Raw genomic sequence first — 24,899 nt, 5'->3', positions numbered from 1 at the left:
AAATGCTCTGGGCATGTTACTCCCCTTCTCAAAAATCTCCAGTGGCTACCAATCAATCTATGCATCAGGTAAAAACTCCTCACTCTCGGCTTCAAGGTTGTCCATCCCCCCACCCTCTCCTACCTCACCTCCCTTCCTTCCTTCTACAGCCCAGCCTGCACCCTCTGCTCCTCTGCCGCTAACCTCCTCACCGTGCCTCGTTCTCACCTGTCCCGCCGTCGACCTCCGACCCACATCCTCCGCCTGGCCCGGAATGCCCTCCCTCTGCCCATCTGCCAAGCTAGCTCTCTTCCTCCCTTCAAAGCCCTACTGAGAGCTCACCTTCTCCAGGAGGCCTTCCCAGACTGAGCCCCCTCCTTCCTCTCCCCCTTAGCCCCCTTCCCATTCCCCCCGCCCTACCTCCGTCCCCTCCCCACAGCACTTGTATATGTTTGTACATATTTATTACTCTATTTATTTTACTTGTACATACTTACCATTCTATTTATTTTATTTTGTTAATATGTTTTGTTTTGTTGTCTGTCTCCCCCTTCTAGACTGTGAGCCCGCTGTTGGGTAGGGACCGTCCCTATATGTTGCCAACTTGTACTTCCCAAGCGCTTAGTACAGTGCTCTGCACACAGTAAGCGCTCAATAAATACAATTAAATGAATGAATGAATTTACAGTTTGGTTTGCTCTTTGAAGATCCTCGGGAGAGCAGGAAGGGGACGAGTGGTAGAGGAGGGTGGATTTTCTTCCCCAGATGCCTTTCAAAAATAAACCTGTCCAATGTTTGGAACCTCTAATCCACAGTAATCACCTGACTCTTCCAAATGATGATGGTGGAAAAAAGATCAAACAAGAGATCAAACAAAGTTGTCTCACCGTTTAGACTGTAAGCTCATTACGGACAGGAAATGTGTCTACCAACGTTGTTATACTGTTATACTGTACTCTTCCAAGCAGTTAGAACATTGCTCTGCACACAGTTAAGCACTAAATAAATAAGATTCATTGATTGAGCAGGCAAGAAAATGAAGAATTCTGCCGGGTGAATAACATCCGGTGCTTTCTTTACAGGATGGCAGAATTAGGAAACATTTTTCCTACACAAGAAGTCTGTACTGTGGATATGCACAATCCACAAGTTTACACAAGCAGAATCAGTGCAGGAAGAGAAGGTTGCCCACCCAGCGTTGGTCAGGATGTAATCTTTCTACACGTCCCTGTCTCTGCACCAGCCTTGCTGGTATCTTGTGATTTTGCAACTTTCCAGTACTCAATGCACTAAAACAACAATTATAAGTGGCAAGGGTGCAGAGCATTCTGCAAGCGGTGGAAAATGACAAAATTGCTATAGAAAAATGACAGAAATGGCGGCATCTTCGAATCATCTACCCCTGAACTCACTAATTCCGCTTGAATCAAACATTATTAGAATGCGATTTTCCCATATCCCAAGCTTCTTCAATAACACAACTACCACATTTTGGCAGAAATGACTGCACTTAAAAAAAGGAGGACCCATTCAAAACAACATGGCTGAGGACACATACCCTATCCTATCCCTACTGAAAGCTCATTCCAGACTGAGCCCCCCTTTTCCTCTGCTCCTCCTCCCCTCTCCATCGCCCTGACTCCCTCCCTCTGCTCTACCCCACCACCCGCCCCCCAGTACTTGTGTATATATGTACATATTTATTATTCTATTTATTTTATTAATGATGTATATATATCTATACTTCTATCTATTTATATTGATGCTATTGATGCCTGTCTACTTGTTTTGACGTCTGTCTCCCCCCCTTCTAGACTGTGAGCCTGTTGTTGGGTAGGGATTGTCTCTGTTGACGAACTGTACTCTCCAAGCACTTAGTACAGTGCTCTGCACACAGTAAGCACTCAATAAATATGATTGAATGAATGAATAGCTTAAGAAGGTTTGGACACTGGTGGCCATTTTTTGCCTTATATTTAGCTTGTGACTCACTATCCATCCAGATCCCTTTCTGCCAAATTAGATTGGGACAGAGAAGAAATTAGAAAATGAAGTGAATCTCCATTAAAAAGAAAAGCGTGAGGAAACAGGGATTGATTTGGTCACTGCAAACTGGTCACCTTAATACGAGACATGAGGAGATACTAAAGCAAATCAAACAATCGAATGAAGTTTCTGGTGTGGCCTGGTGGATAGAGCCTAGGCCTGGGAGTAAGAAGGACCTGGGTTCTAATCCCAGTTCCGCCACTTGTCTTCTGTGTGATCTTGGGCAAATCACTTCATTTTTCTGGGCCTCAGTCACTTCATCTGGAAAATGGAGATTAAGACTGTGACCCCAGGGACCGTATCCAACTCAATTACCTTGTATCTATCCCAGCGCTTAGTCTAATCCCGGCTCCGCCAATTGCCTGCAGTGTGACCTTGGGCAAGTTGCTTCACTTCTCTGGCCCTCAGTTACCTCATCTGTAAAATGAGGATTAAGACTGTGAGCCCCACGGGGGACACTCTGACTACCCTGCATCTACTCCGGTGCTTAGAACACTGCTTGGCACTTGGTTAGTCCTTAACAAATACCATAATTATTATTATTTCAGTGCCTGGCACACAGTAAGTGCTTAACAAATACCACAATTACTATTACAATTATTATGAACAGCAGATCCACCAAATATGCCATGCCAGACAACTTTGTGAGAAGCAGCGTGGCTCAGTGGAAAGAGCACGGGCTTTGGAGTCAGAGCTCATGGGTTCGAATCCCAGCTCCACCACGTGTCTGCTGTGTGACCTTGGGCAAGTCATTGAACTTCTCGGAGCCTCAGTTACCTCATCTGCAAAATGGGGATGATGACTGTGAGCCCCACGCGGGACAACCTGATCACCTTGTATCTCCCCCCAGCACTTAGAACAGTGCTTTGCACATAGTAAGCGCTTAACAAATGCCATCATTATTATTATTATATGGTGGAGAGTGTAGATAAGAGGGAAGCCACAGATGTAATCTGTCTGAGCTACAGAGCTACAGAGGATATTGGATGCACTGACTAAAAAGTAGAAAACAAAACTGAATCCATCCTATGTGACATTTCAGGGCCTCCTTGACACAGTGGGCAGACGTGGGGTCCCCAGCAGCCACAAAGGGGAACCCCAAGGCCATCCTGAGAGTGCCCCGCCTGCTCTGTCCCCTGAGGGGCTGCAAAGGGCAGGATCAGGACAGCAACTATTCCCACTTCTCCTTCGGCAAGGGGGGGTTGCGTTCTTGCCGAAACCCTCACTGAGGAAAAGCTGCCCGGCAGTACTCACTCCGGGTCGGATGAAGGGTGCAAACGTACAAGGACGCTTCTTCCAACACCATGTCGCACTCTACCCAGGCGGAGGCCCGTGCAGAACGTTTGCTAATTCCCAAACAGCATCCTATCCAACACACATGGTGAAAATACGCATCTGGACAGAACCGACTGACCGTCTTACTTGCTCCCTTTATCAAGGTGACAGAATTCAGACCACATGTAACAGGTGTGGTGGGGCTGCAGGGCCAAAACAACCACTACTGAGAGAACTTATTTATTTATAATGGCATTTATTAAGCGCTTACTATGTGCAAAGCACTGTTCTAAGCGCTGGGGAGGTTACAGGGTGATCACGTTGTCCTATGTGGGGCTCACAGTCTTAATCCCCATTTTACAGATGAGGGAACTGAGGCACAGAGAAGTTAAGTGACTTGCCCAAAGTCACACAGCTGACAATTGGTGGAGCCGGGATTCGAACCCATGACCTCTGACTCCAAAGCCCGGGCTCTTTCCACTGAGCCATGCTGCTTCTCTAACTTATAAATCAGAGAAATAAAAATGACCCAACACCAACAGGCTCAGGTTCTAAAAGGACTCTGAAAGGATCAGGTTTTAAAAAGTCACAAAGAAAACCTATTTAAAATATACATACCGGGGGAAAAGTTGGTATGGGGCAAGTAATATGAGAAGCAGTGGGTCCCCTGGAAACAGCCTGGGAGTCGGAGGTTCTGGGTTCTAATCCCGACTCTTCCATCTGCCTGCTGGGTAACCTTGGGCAAGTCACTTAACTTCACTGTGCCTCAGTTTCCTCATTGTAAAATAGGGATTCGATCCCTGTTCTCCCTCCCTCTTATACTGTAAGCCAGCCCCAAGCAGAAGATGGGCTCTGTCTGATCTAATTATGGTGTAACCAGCCCAGCCCTTAGTACGGTTTTTGGCACATGGTGAATGCTTACCAAATATAATTATTATAATTTGGAAGAAAGGGATCTGGATGAACAGTGATTCACAAGCTAAATCTAAGGCAAAAAAAATGCACTTAAAATTGCAGCTCATTTGACAATCAATAAGTAATCTTTTCTTAATATTTTTTATGGTATTTGTTAAGCGCTTCCTATGTGTCGGTACCTATGGGTTAGTCAGGTTGAACACAGTCCCCGTCCCACCTGGGGTTCACAGCCTTACTCCCCATTTTACAGATGAGGCAACTGAGAGGCACAGAGCAGGGACCTTATTACTCTATTTATTTATTTATTTATTTATTTTACTTGTACATTTCTATCCTATTTATTTTATTTTGTTGGTATGTTTGGTTCTGTTCTCTGCCTCCCCCTTTTAGACCGTGAGCCCACTGTTGGGTAGGGACTGTCTCTATGTGTTGCCAATTTGTACTTCCCAAGCGCTTAGTACAGTGCTCTGCACATAGTAAGCGCTCAATAAATACAATTGATTGATTGACCATCTCCCTATGTTGCTGACTTGGTACTTCCCAAGCACTTAATACGGTGCTCTGCACACAGTAAATGCTCAATAAATACGACTGAATGAATGAAATGACTTGTCCCAAGTCACCCGCAGCAGACAAGCGGAGGGCCTTCTGTCTCCCGGGCCCGTGCTCTACCCACTAGGCCATGTGGCTTCTCTCCTCATTATCACCGTTATTCTTCTCCTTAAAAAAGAAACAGAAAGCCCGCAAGGACGATCAAATCCCGAGGGGGGTACTCACGGATGCCAGGCGCGCTGTGACCTGAGGGCTCTGAAAGGAGCAGGCAAAGAAGCTACTGCGGAGTCTGACGGGCTACACGGATCTGAAGGGAGAAGGGGAGAAGTCCCGAGATAAGCCGAGGCGGGACCCGGGGGAGGTGACATTCCCACAGCTACGCAATACCCAGTGAGCCAACCTCGACTCCGAGAGGCTTCTGACGCCACATCCCATGGATAAGGGACTCGGCGGAAACCTGTCTCACCAATGGCTTGGAGAACCTCATTAATGCCGTCCAAGCGGCATGGCGTACCGAGCGTGCTGACAGAAGATGCACGACGTCTCCTAAAGCACAGGCCTGGGAGACAGAAGGTCACGGGTTCTAATCCCCCTTCCGCCACTCGTCTGCTGTGTGAGCTTGGGCAAGTGACTTCACTTCTCTGGGCCTCAGTGACCTCATCTGGAAAATAGGGACTATGAGCCCCCGTGTGGGACAGGGACTACGTCCAACCTGATTAGCTTGTATTCACCCCAGTGCTTAGTACAGTGCCTGGCACATAGTAAGCGCTTAACAAACACCATCACTATCATCATTATTATTACCAAGAAAAGTATTCACTGTACACTTATTCCGTGCAGAGCACCAGCCCCACGGGTCCCAGAACGGTGCAAACGGAGGTGGGAGAGGGAGAAGTTCAAAAAAGAAAAGGCAGCACAGTCTGCCTCGAGTTTTTCTATCTCCGCTGCTGCCTGCAAAAAGTTACACTCCTGGAAAGTTTCCTCAACTGGTTTTCGGAACTGGGTCAGAAGAAGTCAACAAATTACAAGGGCCCAGATTATATTTCTTCCGCCAATCACGAGTACCGCTTAAGTTTCAGGAATAAGAATTCACGGTTCCCCACGGGAATGGAACAATGGACAAGTGTAGCAACCATCCCGGTGACCAAAAAATAAAATAAAATTAAATTAAATATATCAGTTGATGCCTTTCTCAAGCAGGGACAGTAGATATGACAGCTCAACAGTGTTCTTACTGGTTAAATGTGCAGCCCCTCTCCCTTCGTCAAACTCCACTGTACTATATAATAGAGAGAGAATGGCAGTGTGGGACCTGGGTTCTCGACCCAGTTCTGGCCTACTGGGTGACCTTGGGCAAATCACTTAACCTCTCTGGGCCTCGGATTCCTCTTCTGTAAAATGAGAGCTTTGTGTGAGAGACAGGGACTGCGCTTGACCTGATCATTGGAATCAATATAAAAGTCTTTATAAATACAGTAACTGTATATTAAAATGGAGGGACAGAGCCCGATTAATGGCCAGAACCTTTGCAAAGGACGAAATGGGAAGTCCTACAGTACTAAAAAGGGTGAAAATTTGGTTTCCAGAAGACAACCGGCTGAAAACTGGAAAACTGAAGGGTCCTCCGGGGGATGTATTCCAGGGGCTTCCTGTCTATGCAGCTGCAGGGTACATGTTCACTTTGATCTAAGAAAGGTCTCACATCATGCATCTTGGGTGGCCTCCCTCGGTCAGCAAGAATAAGAGCAAAGATCAAGGGGAACTGCAAACGGCATTAATAAAGGGCCTCCAAGGAATGGGGAATTATGTAGTTTAGAGACGATTCTAGAAGCGGAATAACAACATAAAACGCGCACTTAATAGTCAGCAATTGAAGACATTTCCAAAGAAAGACAAGAAAACCAGAGAGTTAAGCATAAGGGTGCGTTCATTTGCATGCACCTGCTTATCTATTCTCTCTCATATGAATGCAGATCACATAATTTTATTTATTTATTTAAATATGCATATATATATACACATGCACACACACGCGTGTGTGTGTGTGCGTGCGTGCGTATGTGTGTGTGTGCATGCCAGGGCTTAAGATATCCTTGACTTGGAGTAATTTAATATTGGGGAAGAATTAATAATAATTAAGGTTCTCCCTCCTACTTGGACGGTGAGTCCCTTATGGGACAGGGACTATACCCAAACAATTAACCTGCCTCTACTCCAGTGCTCAGTACAGTGCATGGCACTTAGTAAGTGCTTAACAAGTACCATAATTACTATTATTTGTTAAGGGCTTACTATGTGCCAAGCACTATGCTAAGCACTGAGGTACTGCACTCTCCCAAGCATTGAGTAGATTGTTCCGCACATAGTAAGAGCACAATAAATACCACTGATGATTGATAATGAACCTGAAGGGAAAGCAAGTCGGTAAAGCCCTGCCCAGCTGATCTAAGTTTTGTTCTCTTGAGCAAGACTCTTCAAGCAGTGCCCCTGGGAGGAAAATCTCATCACAAAGCCAATGGATTTGGTGCAAAAGCGGTTGGCAGTTATTAACAATAATAATAGTAATAATGGTATTTGTTAAACGCTTACTATGTGCCAGGCACCGTATTAAGCACTGGGGTGGATACAAGCAAATAGGGTTGCACACAGTCCGTAATCCATGTGGGGCTCACTGTCTCGATCCCCATTTTACAAACGAGGGAACTGAAGCAGAGAGAAGTGAAGTGACTTGCCTAAGGTCACACAGCCGACGGGTGGCAGGGCCGGGATTACAATCCATGAAGCAGCGTGGCTCAGTGGAAAGAGCCCGCACTTTGGAGTCAGAGGTCGTGGGTTCAAATCCCGGCTCCGCCAATTGTCAGCCGTGTGACTTTGGGCAAGTCCCTTCACTTCTCTGGGCCTCAGTTACCTCATCTGTAAAATGGGGATTAAGACTGTGAGCCCCCCGTGGGACAACCTGATTACCCTGTAACCTCCCCAGCGCTTAGAACAGTGCTTTGCACGTAGTAAGAGCTTAATAAATGCCATTATTATTGTTATGACCTTCTGATTCGCAGGCCCATCCTCTATCACGTATAGTACATGATCTTTTAGACTGTGAGCCCACTGTTGGGTAGGGACTGTCTCTATATGTTGCCAACTTGTACTTCCCACGCGCTTAGTACAGTGCTCTGCACACAGTAAGCGCTCAATAAATATGATTGATGATGATGATCATGTACTATGCATACATGATATATATATATGATGTATAATATCATGTGGCTTCTCTGCAGCAGCCTCCCAGGGCCCGGGTTAACTACTGGACTGCACCCTGTCCCAACCCCGCAACAACCCTCACCCCCCGAATCTTGTTCTGTTCCCCTCCTGCTCTTGCCCGCAGCTAAACCAGCCCCGAAGCCAAGAATTTTGGGAGGGGGGGCATAAACTGGCACAGGGGAGGCAGGTGGAGAGGCTGAATTTCTCCGCTTCCTTTTCCCCACCATACAAATTCAATCCCTTTCAAACAATCTGCTCCTGTTTCCCAGGGCCATGGGAACATTCTTCAAGTTTGCTGCCAATAACTCTCCCCAAATCAAATGCTACTGGGATTCTACAGTCGCAACACGGAGTCCTCGTTTTTAAAAAAGCAATTTGCTACTAAGTCAGGAACAGCAGCTTCCAAGAAGAGAGGAGACAGGATAAAAAAAAAAATTCCCATGTTCTTTGTGGGACTGCAAAAAGCATGTTTCCAAGCAAAGGAATCTGAATGATGGAATAGCAATTAACCTCTAATTACTAGCACATTATTCAGATACAGGGTGCATAAAGAGATCAAAGGAAGAATGGAGGCTTTTTGTACTGCTGTATTTCAGATGTAGGACAGCAAATCTGAATTCTATCACTACCCTGGGAAAGAAAGTGCTTGAGAGCAAGAGAAAACACTACTTTTTGATGAGCACACCCCATGACACAGCAGAGTTTTACGTTCTCTGAACATGCAGTATGTTTTCCCACACACTTATGTTATAAATTAGGATCTGTTCCAGAACCCCCAACATGATGATCGAATTAGCACCTCTGGTAAGGTTAATCCCTCCTTGCCCATCACTTCCTGGCAACCTGCCCCCTCCCCTGTGGCTTTTCTTTCCTTTTTTATTAAACACACACACACAACAAAAAAAACAACAACAACAAAAAAAAACACAACAAAAAAACCCCGGGCTTTTTTGTTTTAAAACCAATTTTTAAAAATTTTGTAATGGACGCCCCTAACTCCTCTTTCTTCTGTTTTGTGGTGGAGATGAGGATGGATTGGTTGTGAAAGGAGTGGAGATACCAGGGTTGGGGGGAGAGTTCGGCCCAACAGTTACGGATAGGGATGGTAGCAGCATAGCTAAGTTAAAAAATTAAAGTTTAAAATTAAATAAATTGCTGAGAAGGTTCTAGAGGCTTGGTATCCCCCCAGTTCACGTGAGAGCCGTCAGGATCCTTAAGAGGGCAGGGGGAGGATCTGTTTGGTTCAGATCCAGGTGGGCAAACCAATCCATTAGGCTTTGACAAAGAAATGGAGGCAGAAGAACTGTAGGGCTCAGTAATTTGAGATATATTTTAGTTGAAACAATCAATTAATGGTATTTATTTATTATTTTCATTTTTTTTGATGGCATTTATTAAGCGCTTACTATGTGCAAAGCACTGACTGTGTGCAGAAAACTGTACCAAATGCTTGGGAGAGTATAATATGTCAGTAGACACGTTCCCTGCCCATAATGAGCTTACGGTCTAGAGGAGGAGACAGACATTAATATAACAGCTTGGATCAATGGAAAGAGCACGAGCTTGGGAGTCAGAGGTCACGGGTTCAAATCCCAGCTCCGCCACTTGTCAGCTGTGTGACTTTGGGCAAGTCATTTCACTTCTCTATGCCTCAGTTCCCTCATCTGTAAAATGGGGATTAAGACTGTGAGCCCCACTTGGGACAACCTGATCACGTTGTATCCTCCCCAGTGCTTAGAACAGTGCTTCGCACATAGGAAGCACTTAACAAATACCATCATTATTCTTCTTATTACTATAAATAAATACATTATGGATGCGTACACAGGTGCTGTGGGGCTTGTGGGTGGGGTAAAGGGAACAGATCATCATCATCATCATCAATCGTATTTATTGAGCGCTTACTATGTGCAGAGCACTGTACTAAGCGCTTGGGAAGTACAAATTGGCAACATATAGAGACAGTCCCTACCCAACAGTGGGCTCACAGTCTAAAAGGGGGGAGACAGAGAACAAAACCAAACATACTAACAAAATAAAATAAATAGAATAGATATGTACAAATAAAAGAAATAAATAAATAGAATAATAAATATGTACAAACATATATACATATATACAGGTGCTCTGGGGAAGGGAAGGAGGTAAGATCCAAGTGCACAGTCGACACAGAAGGAACAGGAAGCTGGAAAAAAGAGGGCTTAATTGGGGAAGGCTTCATGGAGGACACACGGCCTTAAATAAGGCTTCGAAGGTGGGGAGAGTGGTGGTTTGGCATACGTGGACGGCGGTGGGGGGGAGGACATGGAAAAAGTGTCGGCAGTGAGATGGACAAGACCACAATGAGCAAGCTGGCACGAGAGGATGAAATAGGAGAAGAGTGAGGTAAGGTGGGAAGGAACAAGCTGATTGAGTGCTTTAAAGCTGATGGTGAGAAGTTTCTGTTTGATGTAGAGGTGGAAGGGCAACCACTGGAGGCTCCTGAGGAGTGGGGAGACATGGGCTGAACTTTTTTTTGTATCATCATCAATCGCATTTATTGAGCGCTTACTATGTGCAGAGCACTGTGCTAAGCGCTTGGGAAGTACAAAGTGGCAACATATAGAGACAGTCCCTACCCAACAGTGGGCTCACAGTCTAAAAGGGGGAGACAGAGAACAAAACCAAACATACTAACAAAGTAAAATAAATAGAATAGATATGTACAAGTAAAATAAATAAATAAATAGAGTAACAATAAATAAGTAGAGTAACAATAAATAGAGTAACAATAGAGTAACAGTAGAGTAACAATAGAGTAACAATAGAGTAACATAAATAGAGTAACAGTAAATAGAGTAACAATAGAGTAACAATAGAGTAACAATAGAGTAACAAAGCACTCCTGATGTTGCACCTCCTCCAGGAAGCCCTCTCTGATTAATCTTATCTCCCCACCCTATTGCCACTCCAACTTCACCTATTCACTTAATTCCCACTCCCACTGGGTAGCACTCATGTTGCTTCCCTCAACTGTAGTTTATTTTACATCCGCCTCCCGCATTAGACCGTGACTTCTCTGGGGGTACGTGATTGTGTCTACTACCCCTATTCTCCCACAGCAGTGTGGCTTAGCGGTTAGAGCTACGGCCTAGGAGGCAGAAGGACATGGGTTCTATTCCTGACTCCGCTGTATGTCTGCCGTATGTCACACTTTTAGACTGTTTTTGTAGAAAAACAGCATAAAACAGCATCAAAGAGAAGCAGCATGGCCTAGGGGAAAGAACAGGGGCCTGGGAGTTAGAGGATCTGGGTTCTAATCCCTCCTGTGTGACTTTGGGCAAGTCACTTCACTTCTCTGTGCCCTAGTTCCCTCATCTATAAAATGGGGATTCCATAGCTGTTCTCCCTCCTACTTAGACTATAGGCCCCGTGTGGGACAGGGACTATGTCCGAACTTGTTAACCTATTTCTACCCCAGCACTTAGAACAGTGCGTGACACTCAGTAAGTGCTTAACAAATACCAACATTATTATTCAGTCTTATTTATTGAGCACTTACTGTGTGCAGAGCATTGTACTAAGCACTTGATTATCATCATCATAATCATCATCAAAACTGAGGCCACTCCAAGCACAGCCATTATAACACGATGTTGGCATAATCTGCCGAAGGGGTCAGCTGCCAATTTCAACTAGGAAAGTGAATTTTCACCTATTGTCCTTGAGTACTTTTTCAATTTTGTGCTAGGACCTTTGGTACATCGGTAACTTTTTATAGCAGTTCCGGGGACTTCTCAGTCAGTGCTGGAGGGGGAGAATCAGAACTGCTAAAGGACAAAAAAGTGACACTTTGTAACTATTATTATTATTATGTTTGTTAAGCGCTTACTATGTGAGAAGCACTGTTCTAAGCGCTGGGGTAGCTACAAAGTCATCAGGTTGTCCCACATGGGGCTCACAGTCTTAACCCCCATTTTACAGATAGGGTAACTGAGGCACAGAGAAGTTAAGTGGCTTACCCAAGGTCACACAGCAGATGAGTGGCAGAGGCGGGATTAGAACCCAGGTATTCTGACTCCAAGCCCATGCTCATTCTACTAAGCCACACTAATTCTCTAACAAGATTCCCTAAGGGGTGAGAGATTTGACCAGAAACACATGCGGGAAGGTGTCGTTGGTCAAGAGTTCCCAGCCTTAAGCTTGGACATTTTGGGAAGACCACTCTTTACTATTTAATTTTTTTGACATCCTTACCTACATTAAAAAAAGAAGCTGGATGGTGGTGCCAGCCTTGGTTAATCTGGGTAATCAGTCTGGATAATCTGGATTATCTGGATGTCTGGATAATCAGTAGAAGTAGACAGGCAACGCTAGATGGGCAAGACCAGATGGAGCCTCTCAGCAAAGACAGGGTTGGGATCTTAAGGCCACAGAACCACAGGGCAGAACGGTTCAAAACTGATAATAATAATAATAATAATAATAATAATAATAATAATAATAATGATGGCATGTGTTAAGCGCTTACTATGTGCAATGCACTGTTCTAAGCACTGGGAGCGGATACAAGGTGATCAGGTTGTTCCACGTGGGGCTCACAGTCTTAATCCCCATTTTACAGATGAGGTAACTGAGGCTCAGAGAAGTTAAGTGACTTGCCCAAGGTCACACAGCAGACGTGGCGGAGCCAGGATTCGAACCCACGACCTCCGACTCCAAAGCCCAGGCTCTTCCCACTGAGCCACGCTGCTTCTCATTGATCATTTCTGATGGGAAATGAAGCGGGAATGGAGCCCACTAGCCCCCGGATGCCGCTTCAAGATCACTGAGTTCCCAGAATGGAGACTCTGAGAAGGTTTTGAAACGAGCAACAAATGGCCAAGAGGGGCCGGCCTCTTATTTTTCCAAATTGTGCATTTAAGGCCCGAAGTGAGGGGATCAGATTTGTCCCGATTTGGACAACTGGGCTGTCGGGAGGGGAGATGGGGAGCAGGGAATTGGGGAGACTGGTCTATAGAGCCTGAATTTCGAGGTCCAGCGCCTCTGAGGAGCCATGAGACTGGTGCACTGCAGACTTGGGGCGGCTAGCCACTACAGTCTGCGGTGTATTGTTATTATGCACTGTACATTATACATTATACAAAAACACTCTGTATTATCATTATTATTATTATTATTTATTATTACAGCCAGCCCAGCGCAGTCATGAAAACAACTGAGGAAGCATCTCCTCATCATCCCCCACCAAAACAACATCCTTCCACCCCTTCTCCAAATACTTCCCCCCCACCCTTCCAACCTCACCCCACTTCTGGAGACTGCATCCCCTTACCCCCAAGTTCAGGCTTTGTCGGGCGGCTACCTGCCCCAATCTTCCTCCTTCCTCCACTCGGGAGGAATTGGGAGGAACTCAGGAGGAACTTTCCTCCACTATTATTATTTATATATATAAAAATTCCATAATATATATGCTCTCTCTCTCCACCCCCCCCCCCCCACACCCCCACCATCCCCTGGGGAGAAATTAATTGAGTCCTCTAGACTATATGCTTGTGCTCTAGACTGTAAGCTCGTTATGGGCAGGGAACATGCCCACTAATTCCATTGTATTATATGCTCCCATTCATTCAATCATACTTATTGAGTGATTACTGTGTGCCAAGCACTGAACTAAGTGCTTAGGAGAGTACAATACAACAACAGACACACATCCTGACCACAAGAAGCACTTAGCACAGTGCTTTGCACATAGAAAGTGCTCAATAAATACCACTGACTGATTGGTCCCCTAGAGAGCAGGATTCCTTCTTCCATTTTAGGGAATAATAATAATAATGATAACAATAATAAATGATTGTAGTATTTGATAAGAGCTTACTAAGGGCTAAGCACTGTACTAAGCACTGGGGTAGATACAAGACAGTCAGGCCAGACACAGTCCCTGTTCCACATGGGGTTCATGGGGAAGGAAAACAGGTTTATATTTCCATTTTACAAATGAGGAAACAAGGCACAGAGAAGTTAAGTGAGTTGCCCAAAGTCACACAACAGGTAAATGGCAGAGCCAGGATTACAACCTAGAACACGAGATCTTTCCACTAGGCCACGATGCTTTTTTTAGGCAGGATCCAATCCAGTTGTAAGAACTTTGCACTGACTCAGATTGTAAATTCCCCGATGGACTGGGACCATGGCTAATTCCCATCTGTGTATTCTCTTCCAATGCTTAGTACAGTGCTCTGCACATAGGAAGTGCTTAATACTAGTACTACTACTATTACTAGTACTATTACTGACTCTACTGGATGGTGGCTCCAAATAAGGGCACTGCTCAGAACTCTTTTAGGGGACAATAAATACGATTGATGATGATGATGACTGTAACTCTTTGTAGGCAGGGAATGTGTCTGTTACATTGTTGGGTTTCACTCTCCCAAGACCTTAGTACAGTGCCCTGAACACAGTAAACACTCAATAAATACGACTGATTGTCAGGGTAGCCCAGCCCACCTCACACATCACCAAATATGGGGGGGGGGGGTGTAGGGTGGGAGGGCTGGAAAAGTAACAAGAAGACTTAAGCAACTCACTATTGTATATCAGTCTTCCAAATCCAAGCAAGAAGATTTCCCAAGTAAGTCTCCAATTCCTTCCCGATTAAGGCCCTCATTTCCCCTACTCCTACTCCCTTTAAACCACCACCTCCGCCCGCCTTCCTGACTCTGAGCCCACTGTGGGAAGGGATTGTCTCTATCTGTTGCTGAACTGCATTCATTTCATTCATTCAATCGCATTTATTGAGCGCTGACTGTGTGCAGAGCACTGTACTAAGCGCTTGGGAAGTACACTTTCCAAGTGCTTAGTATAGTTCTCTGCACGCAGTAAGCGCTCAATAAATAGGACTGAATGAATGAATCACCCTTGCATTTACTTGGCTTTGTACCCTTTATTCACCCCTCCCTCAGCCCCAAAGCACTTATGTACATACCCATAATTTACTTATTTAGATTAATGTCTATCTCCCCCTCTAAACTGCAAGCTCCTTATGGGCGGGGAATGTGTCTGCCAACTCTATTATACTGTACTCTCCCAAGGGCTTAGTACAGTGCTCTGCACACTGTAAGAGCTCACTAAATACAATTGAGTGATTCCCCCATTTTCAAAGTCTCATCAATCACCACCACCATCATCATCATCAGTGGTATTCATTGAGCGCTCACCGTATGGAGGCCACTGTACAGAGCATTTTGGAGGTTCAATACAACAGAGTTGGCAGACACATTCCCTGCCCACAGTGAGCTTTTGGTCTCAAGGGGGATGACAGGGACGAGAAAAGCCATCGTAGGACACGGATCTGCGTAGAGGATACTCTGTGTGGGGTCTGTCCCATGCTTGTGGGGGGCTAATCATCACTGCCCCTGGGCCCAGTGGGGTCCAGCTTGCTCCCAAGGGTCAACCCCCATAGCCTCAGCCTGACCTTCTGAACTCTTAGCTATGCTCCTCAACTCTAGATGCTTTAGACTGAGACTGAAAGCTTCTTGAAGGCAGGGATCATATTTACCAACTCTATTTTATTCTCCCAAACAGCACAGTGCTCTGCACATAGTAGCTGTTTAATAAATGCCACTGATTGACTGACTGAATGTGGGCCCCTAGCCCTGAGGAAAGTGCTATACAGTGTGGCCCAGAGGAAGGGGCACAGGACTGGGAGTCAGAGGTCCTGGGTTTTAATCCTGCCTCCACCACGCACCTGTTGTCTGACCTTGGGCAAGTCACTTCAATTCTCTATGCCTCGATTCCTTCATCTGCAAAAGGGGGACTTAATACCTGTCCTCCCTCCTACACAGACTTTGAGCCCCATGTGGAATCTGATTATGTCGAATCCACCCTAGCACTTGGCACGGTGCTTGGCACAGAGCAAGGGCTTAACAAATACACAATTATGACACAACCAAATGGTGCTCATAAATAAATATTTGCGAACGGACCACAGGTCTGATGAGCACAAGTTGAAAGCAGACCGGCTCTAGTGGGCAGCTCACTCTTAGACAACCACCAGCTAACAGCGAATGGTCCCCTGGCCAAGAAAATGCCAACTCTCCTACAAGGTCCTCGGAGGGTGATGATACTGCCAGACGGTGCCAGCTGAACTTGGAACTCAGTGCTCCCCAGAACTTGACAAAAAATACCAACAAACCCTCCAACGGCTGTGGGGAGAAAGTCTGGAAAGGCCCAGGCCGCTCCGGCACCAGTTTACTTCTACAGTGAACACAAGCACCCACGGGTCAACTTCAATATCCCTGGGGTCCTCTTCAAATCGGAAGGGCGGGTCTACACAGAAAGCTCTCCAATTTCCAGCTTGAGCGTCCTGGAAGGGAGTGGAAAAAGCTGGAAAGACTCTCTTCCCATGGTGAAGGTTTACCGATTCGGCCGGGCATCCCAAGCGGCAGACCCTGTGATACCCTGGAGCCGAAAGGTTGACAGCAGCCTTCTCGGCAGGAGCCGTGGCATCGAGCAATCAATCCATGGTATTGGGTGCTTACTGTGTGAAGAGCACTGTGGTAGGCTCTTGGGAAAGTACAATACAATAGAGTGGGTAGATATGTTCTCCTTCCCACAAGGAGCTCATGGGTAGATATGTTCTCCTTCCCACAAGGAGCTCATAGTCTTAAACGGGAAGACAGATGTTGAAATATATTGTGGCTCTGTACAGAAGAGAAGCAGTATGGCTTAGTGGAAAGAGCCCAGGCTTCGGAGTCAGAGGTCGTGGGTTCTAATCCCAGCTCTGCCACTTGTCAGCTGTGTGACTTTGGGCAAGTCACTTAACTTCTCTGGGTCTCAGTTACCTCATCTGTAAAATGGGGATTAAGACTGTGAGCCCCACGTGGGACAACCTGATTACCCTGTATCTCCCCCAGTGCTTAGAAAAGTGCTCGGCACATAGTAAGCACTTAAATACCAACATTATTATTATTATTACTATTATTATTATTATTATTATTATTATAAGAGCTGTGGGGTGACAATCAAAGACTTATAAGGGTATCCTAGCCAACACAGAAGGGAGAGGGAGTACGGGAAATGAGGGCACAGATGCTAGAGGAAGGCATCTTGGAGGGGATGTAATTTTGTGCTTAGAGCAGTGCTTTGCACATATGATAATAATAATAATAATAATAATAATAATGACATTTATTAAGCACTTACTATGTGCAAAGCACTGTTCTAAGCGCTTAATAAATGCCATCATTATTATTAATATATTCATAAAGGTGGGGAGAGTGGTGATCTAGCATATATTCATTCACTCATTCAACCATATTTATTGAGTGGTTACTGTGTGCAGAGCACTGTACTAAGTGCTTGGAAAGTACAAACTGGCAACTGATAGAGACAATCCCTACCCAACACAACGGGCTCACAGTCTAGAAGGGGAGACAGACAACAAAACAAAACAAGTAGACAGGCATCAATAGCACCAAATATATACGAAAGGGGAGGGAGTTCTCGGCCAGAGGGAGGATGGAGGCAAGGGATCGGCGGCAAGATAGATGAGATTGAGGGACAGTGAGCAAGCTGGCGTTAGAGACGCAAAGTGTGTAGGTCGGGTTGCGTAGGAAACCAGCGAGGAGAGGTAGGAGACGGAGAGCTGGTTGAATGCTTTGAAGCGGATGATAGGGAGTTTCTGTTTGATATGAAGGTGGATCGTCATCATCATCAATCGTATTTATTGAGCGCTTACTATGTGCAGAGCACTGTGGATGGGAGGCTATTGGAGGTTCTTGGACAGTTCTGTATTGTACTCTTCCAAGGAACCCGAAGCACGGAGAAGTTAAGTGACCTGCCCAGGGACATATAGCAGGTACGTGGTGGAGTCGGAATTAGAACCCAGATCCTCCAAACCATTTCCCCCTGGTTCTCACGTGCACAACGCCCAGGCCCCTAACCCCCACCCCCGACCCCCGAGCTGATACCATAAAGAAAGCTAGCATCATCAGGTCGAGCCAACGTGTTACAAGCTGCCCATTTTGAAATATAAAGTGCCATTTGCCATAAAGCGAAACGTCTTTAGTCATTCATTCATTCAGCGTGGCTCAGTGGAAAGAGCCCGGGCTTTGGAGTCAGAGGTCATGGGTTCGAATCCCAGCTCTGCCACTTGTCAGCTGTGTGACTTTGGGCAAGTCACTTCACTTCTCTGGGCCTCAATTCCCTCATCTGGAAAATGGGGATTAAGTCTGTGAGCCCCACATGGGACAACTTGATTACCTTGTATCTACCCCAGCGCTTAGAACAGTGCTTTGCATATAGTAAGCGCTTAATGTCGTCATCATCATCATCATCATCATTCATTCAATCGTATTTATTAAGCGCTTACTATGTGCAGAGCACTGTACTAAATGCTTGGGAAGTACAAACTGGCAACATATAGAGACAGTCCCTACCCAACAGCAGGCTCACAGTTGAGGATTACCTGAGGTTCATTTACGGAGTGAAACAGACAGGGGAAGAGGCTTTGGTGACGCCATGTTAAATTTAAAATTAGTAAGGTCACTTTGACTCTGAAGTGCTAATTCAGGGGGGAATAAATAAGTGCGTGGTTGGGTGGATTGGAAAATGAAATCCTTTCACTCTACGCAGAACTAGCCAGACCCTCGACAGAAACCCGACACCCCATTTTCACCCTCAAATGGGGAGAAAATGAACAAGAATCCAGAGATAAGAAACAAAAAAAGGTAGCAGGAGTGAAATGGAACCCATGAGGAAAAGAGAAAAAAGGTCGAGGTGATTTAGTTTAATGACGTGGCAGTCGTTTTCACTTCCCTCCCTGGGTCCCAGCCCCTCCACCCAGTATCTGAAGGGCAGTTAAAAGCAGTGTGGTTAGGCAACTGTTGGCCCTCTTCAAAAACAAATAAAAATGGTAACACGGGGCTCAGGACAAGTTGGCCGGCACGGACTATGGTCGGGGTGGGAATCAGCTAACAAGGAGCAGAATCAATTAGGGGTGCAGGAGTGCATTTCCACAAATTACCCTCCCCTCATTTGTCCTCTTTAAGGGGCGACCGGGGGTAACAGTTTTCTTACACAACTGACCCGTTAAGACCTCTCCTTCGATTGACATTTAATCTTCAGTATGACTAAAATATTACCCTAAACCACATGACCTAAGGCATACATTAGTAAATTCTGAGCCATTTCTTTAGCCTCAACACCCTTTGGGAGATCAAGTGCCTTTTCTTTAATGTATCTAAGCGGCCGAGACAAACCAGTGGATTCCTCTATGAAGCAGCTAAGTCGTTGCTAATCTCCCCATGCAACATCTAGGCTGAGTTGCCAAAGGGCAACTCTCAGCTAGACAAGACCTTGGCTTTTTTTAAATAGCACAAATATCCAGGAGTGGCAGGATTAAGCAGTCTTTTCAGACTGAAAGCTTTCATTAGCGAGATATTCCACCAGAGCAGTGAAGTGGTAGGTGAGAAATAATAATAATAATAATAATGATGGTATTTGTTAAGCGCTTACTATGTGCAAAGCACTGTTCTAAGCGCTGGGGAGGTTACAAGGTGATCAGGTTGTCCCCCGGGGGGGCTCACAGTTTTAATCCCCATTTTACAGATGAGGGAACTGAGGCCCAGAGAAGTGAAGTGACTTGCCCAAAGTCACACAGCTGACAGCTGGAGGAGCCGGGATTTGAACCCCTGACCACTGAGCCACGCTGCTTCTCCGAAATCTCACGAGACTCTCATTGGCTGCTCTGAGTGAAATTTATTACTCTATTTATTTATTTATTTTACTTGTACATATCCATTCTATTTATTTTATTTTGTTAATATGTTTGGTTTTGTTCTCTGTCTCCCCCTTCTAGACTGTGAGCCCACTGCTGGGTAGGGACTGTCTCTATATGTTGCCAACTTGGACTTCCCAAGCGCTTAGTACAGTGCTCTGCACACAGTAAGCGCTCAATAAGTACGATTGATTGATTGATTAGCTAAGTACAGTCACCAAGGATTGCCACCAGAACCTTTCACATTCTCACGGACCCTTGGGGGTCTTGCGGGGGGCAGGGGGGATGGACAAATGATGACTAGCTTGAACCTATTTCTCTCCTAGACCCTAAGCTCCTTGTGGGGAAGCAACTGTGTCACTTCTGATTATCTGGGACCTACCCCAGCCTTGAGCACAGTGCTTAGCAGTTAAGTGGTATTTGTTAAGTGTTTACTCTGTGCCAAGCACTGTTCTGCTTCTAGAGAAGCAGTGTGGCTCAGTGGAAAGAGCCCGGGCTTTGGAGTCAGAGGTCACGGGTTCAAATCCCGGCTCCGCCAACTGTCAGCTGTGTGACTTTGGGCAAGTCACTTCACTTCTCTGCGCCTCAGTTCCCTCATCTGTAAAATGGGGGTTAAGACTGTGAGCCCCCCGTGGGACAACCTGATCACCTTGTAACCTCCCCGGCGCTTAGAACAGTGCTTTGCACATAGTAAGCCTGTATATACATGCACATATAAATACCTGTATATATGTATATATGTACATATGTATATGTATATGTGTATATGCATATGTACATATGTATGTATATGTGTATATATGTACATATTTATTACTCTATTTGTTTATTTTACTTGTACATATCTATTCTATTTATTTTATTTTGTTAGTATGTTTGGTTTAGTTCTCTGTCTCCCCCTTTTAGACTGTGAGCCCACTGTTGGGTAGGGACTGTCTCTATATGTTGCCAACTTGTACTTCCCAAGAGCTTAGTACAGTGCTCTGCACACAGTAAGCGCTCAATAAATATGACTGATTGATTGATAGTAAGCGCTTAATAAATGCCATCATTATTATTATTATTATTCTAAGCGCTGGGGTAATGAGGCAATCAGGTCAGTCACAGTCCCTGTCCCATGTGGGGCTCACAGTCTTAATCCCCATTTTACAGATAAGGTAACTGAGGGCCAGAGAGGTTCAGTGACTTACCCAAGGACACACAGCAGATATATGATGGAGCCAGAATTAGAAACTACATCACCTGATTTCTAGGCCCAGGCTCTTATACATACCATGATTATACATTGGAAGAGAAGTCACAAGATCAGCCTTAAATGGGGATTAAGACTGTGAGCCCTATGTGGGACAGGGACTGTGTCCAATCTAATTAACTTGCATCTACCCCAGCGCTTAGTACAGTGCCTGGAAAGTAGTAAGTGCTTAACAAATACCTCTCCCACCCCTCACTCCCCACCCCCAAAAAGGTCTGTGATCTGCTAATGGATTTCAGCTACAAGGAAATCAACTATTCCGGGATTTTTCAATTGCCTTTTTTAGTTGGGGCTGGTTTCAACTAACAATAATAATAATAATGCTAATGCTAATAATAATACCTAAACTGCAAGATCCTTGTGGGTAGGAACATGTCCTACCCACAAGCTCCTAAACTGCAAGCTCCTTGTGGGTACCAACTCTGTTGTACTGTGCTCTCCCAAGCGCTTAGTGCAGTCCTCTGCACAAAGTGCTCAAGAAATACCACTGATTGATTGTTGAGCGCTTACTAGGTGCCAAGCACTGCGGTAGATAGAATTTAATCAAGTTGGACACAGCTCTTGTCTCCCATGGGGTTCAGAGTCTAAGAAGGAGAGACAACAGGTACTGAATACCCATTTTACAGATGAGGATGCTGAGGCACAGAGAGGATAACTGACTCGCCCAAGGTCACCCAGTAAGCAAGTGGCAGAGCAGAGACTAGAACCCAGTCCCCAGGTTCCCAGGTCTATGCTCTTTCCTCTAGGCCGTGCTGCTTCCCCGTAATTGTTCTGCTTTTTTTATACAAATATCCAGGAGTCCGGGAAACCTTGGACCTTCCAAGTCCGCAATAGGATAGTTCGAGCTAGAGAGATAGGAAAATCCCATGAAATCCGGTGAAGAACTCATTCCAATTGATCCGAGGCTTAAGTATCCTCTTCCCCATCCCACCTCTCTACATTTCAGTGCCCTATGGAAACATCTGAGGCCAACAGCTTTGGATATGTTCAAATATTTCCACTTTTCTTCAAACCCTGTTTAGGAAAGGGAACAATGGAAAAGCCTGCTTAAATAATTCAGTTTCTAGGTCGATGCTTTTTGATGCACTCAGCATTATTTGTCTTCATTCTGTCACAGGCAGTGAAACGAGGTGATATTTAGAAAGCGATTTCACCCTCAAGGCTGGCCACCCCACCGCTGGACCGGTTTAATGAGTAAAAGATTATTTGGGCCTGACAAATTGGCTTTATACCGGCCCATTTGTTGTCTACAGAGGGATTGTGTCCAACTTGCACCAATTCAACAGATTAAAGTGCGGTTGAGTGTTTTCCAGGGGTCTGGGACCCAGAACCCCTTGCTCCGCTAACCTTCTCATTGTACCTTGATCTTGTCTATCTTGCCACTGACCTCTCGGCCACATCCTGTGAGTCCAATGTTGGGTAGGGACTGTCTCTATATGTTGCCAATTTGTACTTCCCAAGCGCTTAGTACAGTGCTCTGCACATAGTAAGCGCTCAAGAAATACGATTGATGATGATGATGATGATCCTGCCTCTGGCCTGGAACGCCCTCTTCATATCTAACGGACAAAGGCTGTGAGCCCGATGTTGGGTAGGGACCATCTCTATATGTTGCCGACTTGTACTTCCCAAGCACTTAGTACAGTGCTCTGCACATAGTAAGCGCTCAATAAATACGACTGAATGAATGAATGAATTACTCGTCTCCCTCCCCTTCGAAGCCTTATTGAAAGCACTTCTTCCCTGATTGTACTTCCCAAGCGCTTAGTACAGTGCTCTGCACATAGTAAGCGCTCAATAAATACGATTGATGATGATGATGATTAAACCCACCCTTCCTCTCTCCATCAATCAATCAATCTCACTCCTTCTGTGTTACCCTGACTTGCTCCCTTTAAAATCTCCCCCTCCCAGTCCCACAGCACTTATGTACATATCGGCAATTTATTTATTTATATTAATGTCTGTCTCCCCCTCTAGACTGTAAACTCATTGTGGGCAGGGACTGTGTCGGTTATACTGTCATGATGATGATGATGGTATTTGTTAAGCGCTATGTGCAAAGCACTGTTCTAAGCGCTGGGGGGGATACAAGGTGATCAGGTCCCACGGGGGGGCTCACAGTCTTAATCCCCATTTTACAGATGAGGGAACTGAGGCACAGAGAAGTTAAGTGACTTGCCCAAAGTCACCCAACTAACAATTGGCAGAGGTGGGGTTTGAACCCATGACCTCTGACTCCTAAGCCCGTGCTCTTTCCACTGAGCCACGCTGCTTCTCTATACTCTCTCAAGAGCTTAGTAAAGTGCTCTGCACACAGTACGTGCTCGATAAATATGACCGAGTGAACAGTCTTTTAGTCACGATCAGACAAGGTCACGTCCACGAACCTTTATAAAGTGCAAGTGACATCAAACCAGCCTGCTCTCCTACACAAAACTAGCTACTCCTGAGTTCACACTGGGATGCCTTAAAAAAATGCAGCTCATTGCTTTGACAAGAGCCTGAAGGGCCACTTGAAAAATCTCAGCTTTCAAGGAAGGTATTCAACAGAATTGCAAATTATTTGAGCAAATTCAGATAAAATGCAATTTAGGGTGTAGGCTGGTTACAACGGCAGGTTTGGGTGGTAAATCAAAAGGCTGACAGATGGGAAGGGGCTTTGGAAGGGCAAAATGTCCAATCCTCCTTCTCCAGGGAGAACTGGGATAAGCCACTCCTAGAATGACAGACGGTCACTCTCTCCTTCACTGTCCTGTCACTCTGAAGCTCCACCACTCAGTTCCTTCCCTCCTACACCCCCAAATCAGGCATTATTCACAATTAGTTCATTGTGGGCAGGGAACGTGTCTACCAACTCTTACCCTCCCAAGCGCTTACTACAGTACTCCTCACATAGAAAGCGCTCAATAAATACCACTGAAGATGAATGAAACAGCGAGCTGGGAAAGCACATAGGTAGGCGGAAAATGCCATGACCCAAAAGAACCCAATCCAGGGAAAGGAAGCAGTATGGCCCAGTGGGAAGAGCGTGAGTTTGGGAATCAGAGGACCTGTTTTTTTGTTTTTGTTTTTAAAATGGTATTTGTTAAGCACTTACTACGTGCCAGGCACTGTATTAAGCGCCGGGATAGATACAGGGAAATCAGGTTGGACAAAGTCCATATCCCACATGGGGCTCACAGTCTTAATAATCCCCATTTCACAGATGAGGCAACTGAGGCATAGAGAAGTTAAGCGACTTGCCCAAGGTCGCACAGCAGACCAGACGTGGAGCCAGAAACCCAGATGCTTCTGGCTCCCACGTCCATGGTCTTTCCAGTAGACCACGCTGCTTCTAGGAGCTGGGTTCTAATCCCAGCTCTACCACCTGTCTGCTGTGTGACCTTGGGAAATTCACTTACTTTTCTGTGACTCAGTTACCTCATCTTCCTCATCTGTAAAATGGGGATGAAGATTGCGAGCCCCTTGTAGGACATAGACTGTGTCTAACCTGATTAGCTTGTACAATGCCTGGGACACAGTGAGCACTTAATACAAGGAAAAAGAAGTGAAAAAAGAGAAAAACAAATGCTTAAGTGGTTGCCAGACTGTTTCTACGGATTCGAGTTGATTTACCTGTTCAGTAGACATTTAGAGAATTAGCTCACAGCTCAGACAAGAGAAATTGGGCCAAATTAAACAGATGTCCATGTCACAGCAGGCATGATAACAATTAATGATAAAAGTTTATTTAGCTGTCATCATTGAGCGTGGTCAGGGAAACATGTCTGCCAACTCGGTTATATTGTACTCCCCCAAGAGCTTAGTCCAGTGCTCGGCACAGAGTTAGCACACAATAAATACCACTGATTCACC

At 45.4% G+C, this 24,899-nt stretch overlaps 1 protein-coding gene across 6 annotated transcripts in view; it reads right to left on the bottom strand.

Annotated features, from left to right (window-relative positions):
* The window catches only part of ELOVL5 (ELOVL fatty acid elongase 5), a 110,397-nt gene that overhangs the window by 44,157 nt on the left and 41,341 nt on the right, over positions 1-24,899 (bottom strand). For 3 of the 6 annotated variants that reach the window (XM_038757168.1, XM_038757104.1, XM_038757242.1), the window contains exon 2: positions 4,993-5,074. The exons of the other annotated variants lie outside the window; for them this stretch is intronic. The gene's annotated coding sequence lies outside the window, so the exon portion shown is untranslated. The remainder of the gene's footprint in view (positions 1-4,992; positions 5,075-24,899) is intronic. 6 annotated transcript variants of the gene reach the window in all.

This window comes from Tachyglossus aculeatus, chromosome 1 (assembly GCF_015852505.1).
Source record: "Tachyglossus aculeatus isolate mTacAcu1 chromosome 1, mTacAcu1.pri, whole genome shotgun sequence".
In the NCBI taxonomy this organism is placed as follows: domain Eukaryota; kingdom Metazoa; phylum Chordata; class Mammalia; order Monotremata; family Tachyglossidae; genus Tachyglossus; species Tachyglossus aculeatus.
This window is presented reverse-complemented; position numbering and strand designations above follow the sequence as displayed.